The following is a 6,314-nucleotide window of genomic DNA, read 5'->3' on the forward strand; positions in this document are numbered from 1 at the left end:
GAGACAGGTCACATCTTTATGAGAAGAAAACATCCTCAACCCTAGCTGTACCCTGGCACCATCACCATCTCCTCCCAATATTTAATGTCTAGATCTCTACTAAATCTACTAATTTAAATCCTTCCAAACAAAATTACCAGCTTAATTGCTCAATAATTGTAAAATGTTTATTTTTTTAATTAAATCAATAATCATTTAGGACCTTAACCTAAAACTTTAGGGTCGGCATGCTTAACAATTCCTGGTGGACCGATCGGCTTCGAACCGGTTCTGGTTCAAAGGGTAGAATCAATCCGAACCGCGGACTGGTTCTATAATTTTTAGACCGGTTCCCGTCCGGGGTCGACCATTTCCGGGTTCCAGGTCCGAATTTTATTATTTTAATATTAATATAAAATTACTTTAATTAATGGACATTTTTTATTTAATATTTTGAGTAAAAACAATACTGATTAATCATAAAATAAAAATAAAATAACTTAAACATTGATTTTTACAATTAAACATCTAACTTTCATCACGATTTATTAAAATATATTTTGAATACTCCAGATTTTCATCGAATCGTGAGCTTTGAAATTCGTCATTCCCACAAGCGGTCATATTCTTTTTTTGGCTGCAAGCCAATCTTGTAGGCATGTTAATATGCTAAATGTTTCTCGCTTTAAATTTGTTCTCTTTCACCAATGAATCTCACATAATGAAAATGTTGATTTAAAAGCAACATTTGGACTTTGAATGGCTATAATATCTCTTGCAATTGTCGATAGCATTATATAAAGTTGATAATTTAATTTCCACCGATCAAGAACAACAGTTTGACATATACATCTAACATGAATCAAATTACCATCTAAAATCGATTTTAATGAATATTTAAGACATTTAATCGCAAGGATATTGACACTCGTATTATCTAATGTGATCTACATTATTTTTATTTTGTATGTCATAAATCTTAACAATATTTAAAATATTTTTAGCTATAATGTATGCATTATGTGACGATTCTAAAATGATATACAACTATTTTTTTTTTGCATAGTCAAAGTTTTATCAATCCAATGACATGTCACGACAATATAAAATTCATATTTTAAATTGATCCTAACATCAATTATCAAACTAACTCTACAAGAATTATTCGAAAGAAGCGATTTTAGTGTTTCCTTATATTCTTTATACATATCAAAGCAATATTTTTTAAGTGTGTGCCTAGAAATATTGTGAAAACCATGTTGAATAGCACTAATAAATTCAACAAAATATTCTTGCTCAACTATTATAAAAGGTTGACAACATTTCGTAACAAATATTATGATGACTTTTGGAGAAATTTCTTTTTTAATTGTGAAATCTTTACAAAAAGAAGGATTAATTTGTTGTTGAGTTGGTTCCCTACCAAATGGTTGTAGCATATCAGTGTCAAGTTTATATACATTGACAAATGTTTTTTCAAAACACTGGTACCACTGCCCGTTTTGTAAGAATATTTGGTTTTGCAAATTTTACATACAACAAAAAGTTGTTTGTACCTTGTTGTTCAATATCGAAAGGATCTCAAACTTTTCTTCGTTTTTCTCGGGCTGTCGTCGTGCTCGTTGCCATCGTATTGCTTGCTCGGATGGACGATGACATCCCTACATTTTTGTTGAGGATTTTCATGGTGGTCAGGTTCGAATTCATCAAAGTCCGTGATGTAGCCAAAATGTTCATCAAAGTCGGTGATGTATTCACCTCTACCACCACGGTTTGAAGATGACGTTATTGAAATTCGAATTATTTATATAAGTAAATTGAGAAATATTAAGTAAATAATAATAAAGAGAATATTGAATATAGATAACATTATAACAAAATTTATTAAATATAAGCTGAGAAATGACAGCAAAAAGAGAAAAGTGATTGTAGATAATTATATAGTTGAGACAAAATTGATGTGTGAAAATGTTAGAAAAATAATCTTGTATTTATAGTTGATTTGTGGGGTAAATATGTTTGCAATTTGACCTTCAAATTGGAAGCCAAATTTAAACGGCCATTGAATAAACAACAAATGGCCGTTGGCCCAAGGTCTTTATTTTTTAAAAAAAAATCTATTTTATTTTTTAAATTTTCGGTTCCGGTCTGGTTCTGGACTGGATCTGGTAATGGGCAGGATGCGGTTCTAGAACCGAAACAGGTTATTTCCTGAACTGGTTCAATCAATTGGAAAATAGATCAGAGACAGTTCCGAATCCGATTCATCCATACCAGACTCGGTTATGCCTAATCTAGGGTGAAGAGTTTTATTTCATTGGGTTTAGAAGTTTGGATTTGAAATAATCTAATGATTAAGAATTTGAAAACTTTGTGTATATTATGAATACTTTTTTTTTTTTGATATCCTAATCTAAGGGACGGGAAAACTCGAACTTGAGTCAATACATGGGGAATTCCGGTGAATGTATATTATGAATACTTACTTACAAATAAGAAGATAAAATTGTAACTTTTGCAGAATTATGCAAATTTTGAAAGATTATTTAAAATTAAAAAAGATTTTTAATGAGAATGATTAGTAAATAAAGGTCATAAAAATCCGCGGCCACCCCAATAATTAGTGAATAATTTGAGATAACTATATGTACTTCAAAAATTTATTTATATATGTGAAAAAATACTCCATATTATGAACAAATTCTCTGAAACTTGGAGTCGAAGACTCAAAATCACACTAGAAAACAAAGCACTGTGTTTTGCTTTGCAAAATCTACAAACCAAAGAGAAAGTGACTCACCCCTTGAGATCACATTTGGAGTTTTGTTTCTTTCACGGTGAACTAAATTGAGTTTATAAGATTTTATTTTTAAAAAAATACAAATTTGAGTTTAGAAGATATGACTCGGGTGGTCCAAAATGCCCCCACGAAAATAAATGTGTAATTAATACATAGCTAGCGAGATGGGAAATTATATTCTTGTTTATGTTTTTTTTTATATTAAAAGGTTAAATAAAAATCGTAAATTGCGCTAAAATTCTCTCAAATCTAAGTTAGCGGTTGGATTTGAGATGATGAATATCAAATGCATTAATTTCAAATTTTTTGACTAACTTGGGCGAATAAAATTCAACATTTGGATTGATAGATTTAAAATTCATGTATTTCAAATATGTTTTTGTTGTTTTAGAGAATTAATACCAAAAAATTCAAATTCATCTATTGCATGTTTATATAATATTTCATGATATTTATGATAGATTTTAAGTTTACTCAATAATTAAAGATTTGAAATTCATTATACTTTGTGTAACTAATGCGTAAATAAATAGGAATGACGATTTTCTCTGACCGACGGAGAATCAGATACCTGACCCGAATGAAAAGGAGGATATGGAGGAGATTTTTTACCCGCATTAAATAAATAAGTAATCAGATATAAAGATTTTTATGTATGGGGATGTAGACTTTAGGGTTTTGCTAGTAATTGTAGTTGATTCAAATATACCCAAGATATGTGTCATTTGAATTCTTAACTCAAATCAAATCATTAAATTCAAATCAAATTCATCAACCCAATCACAACTTATGTGTATATTACATGCCAGATATCACGCTTCTAAGTGTCAAGTCTAAACAAATATATATGAATGATACCACATGGATGGACCCACTAGCTCTGGTCCATCCTTAGTCCAAATGGAAGGCAGGTTCATGTATTTTTCTATAAATATCAGGTTTGAGTGTCTAATTCATTCATTCATTCAATATATATTATTTGCCAGCAGCACCCTTAACTGCTCTCCACTTATATCCCCATTCTCTGACTTGAGCGTCGGAGGGACTACGCTGGGACACCTTCCCAGCCCTTTCTAACGATCTTGTTCGTGATTTCAAGCTCAGGACAAATTCGAAGTCTGCGCCTGAACTAGTATCACTTGCTAAAATCGGGTCCTAAATTTTCAGTGAATATCAATGCGTATAATAGAATGCTAGAAATTATGTAAATAATAAGATGCAAGAACGACAATCTTATATATATATCCACTTTATGAAAATGATTTCATCAACGAAATTACTACAAAAATCCATCATAAACCACTTATAAATCATTTCAAAACCTTTCTCACAGCTTGATATATTGAATATGACCATTTATTGTAACAAATTGATCAACATATTTCTACTGAGTTCACTTCAGCAGGTGCGGTCCATGGAAGTCTTGCTTGGAGTTTTTTGATGAGTCCTCGGTTGACTAATTGGGTGACTAATATATAAGTTAGTTAAATTAGTTAATTAGTGGTTAGTCAATAACTGAATCAAGGGAAGGGCTGTATATAGATATAAATATATATAAGCGCAACGGGAAGAAAGAAGAGTTTTCACTTCTCGGTTGTAATCTTCTTTTCTTCCTCAACTGCGGTGTATCGCTCTCTTCTGAATTGAATAAAACACGTTGCTCTGAGTTCCCAAGTGGATGTAGGCGAAGAAAGCCGAACCACTATAATTCTTGTGTCTTGATATCTCGTTTCTGTTTTGTTTCATCTTCTGAGTGATAGTGTTGCGATTAACCTGAGATTGTGTGTGTATGTGCTTATGCTTACTGTGAGGCGTGTTCTTGATCATTCTTGGGAGAAAGAATAGCTGGGATTATTCACAACATTTATAACATCACACTCAAAAATGCAAAACTTGTATATTTTTCTAAATCAATGGTTAAAAATTAAAATCCCCCTATGTCTCATAATATTTTACATGCACGTTCGACTTCTAGGTGCATCGATAATTCTATATTAACTAAGAAATATTACAAACCTTAATATATAAACAATTTCGTCCTTAAATTCCACTAGTTTTCAGAGAAATTGTAAATCTATCCAAACCTACAAGATGCTCCATTCATACTCTTTGGTGGTCAACTATTGATTGCGATGCAATAATGCAAATGTATTGAAAAAGAAGTTAATTTGGTTTGACAATTTACATGGTGATTAGCATTTAATCTTAGTTGAATTAATTAAGCGTGGCTCAGAGATGCGATATATAACATGAGAATCTTGGGCACGATAATAATGATTCCAAATGTAGGTTGAAAATGAGACAATGGATCCCCATGATGGGATCTCATCATCCCATTAATGAATGCCTCACCCTTATCAATTTCGTCCCTTTAACCAATCCAACACGCATTTTTGTGCGTGCTACCATTATCACCAAACCAATTTCAAGTTACTAATACATACATGCGAGATTTAACAATGCTGCCCACTACCATTGCTCGCTCTTCCAAAAAAAAAAAAATAACAATAAAAATGATATGTATTATAAATAAATAAAGTTCCACAAGACTACAATAACTCAACGAAATCAATATTCGCATATACATGCATCACTCTCCGATGAAATCTCCTTATTGGTTGCAATGATTTCCTCGACCTAATAGAATAATCTAATCGTGAAATTCCGATTGTCGTATTATTTTAAAATATTAGAGTTGTATCGTTACTACTAGCTATAACTTTTGGTAAAAAGACAAACGCTCAGTTTTACGATTGGTATCAAAGTTAAAGTCATAAGTTCGATTCTCATTGGAAGAAGTGCACTTTTTTGGATGTTATTACCTGTTATAAGTTTTAGTACAATGACAAATGCTCGATCATACACTCTCAAACTATATCCGAACCAAAGTAACCCAAACTTCGTAAACTCATCCACAAGACTTGAGTCATTTAAACGAATGACAAGTTGTACTAATTAAAAATTGTGGTTTTGTTATGGAATTAACAACTTAAATTGTAACAACTATGGGTAGTAGACCGACTCAACATGATCATCATCACATACACATGCACAACTACTGTTCATGAACCGTAGGTTGGTCTAGCATGAGCCATAGCTCATGTCCATACACCGGTCACTCATATAATTTCATACCCATGGAAAGTATTTTCTTTCAACTCCCTCAGCACTCGAACTCAAGACCTCCAGACTTAAGTACATAGATTCTTAGAGTGTTGGTACCAAATGACCAGTAGAATATGGGTTGAGGCTCATGTTGAGTCAGCCTATAACTCATGATCGTTACATAAATAGAATACGGTAACTAATTAGGGACCGAAAATAAACATCGGCCGCTAGTAAATTCAGTCTTTAAACATTTCTTTTGTTAAAAAAATAAAATAAAATAATTTTTCGACTGAAAATCTATATCAAATGAAAAAAAATGGTTCGATTAAGGGATATAATAATGTGAAGATAAAAATTCAGGTCTGGTGCTCCAAAAAGATAAGGTGAATCGCATTCTTTCGGGTAGAATCTCCTTTACTATTTGCTT

The sequence above is a fragment of the Primulina huaijiensis genome, unplaced genomic scaffold, assembly GCF_012295235.1.
Source record: "Primulina huaijiensis isolate GDHJ02 unplaced genomic scaffold, ASM1229523v2 scaffold42415, whole genome shotgun sequence".
Classification (NCBI taxonomy): domain Eukaryota; kingdom Viridiplantae; phylum Streptophyta; class Magnoliopsida; order Lamiales; family Gesneriaceae; genus Primulina; species Primulina huaijiensis.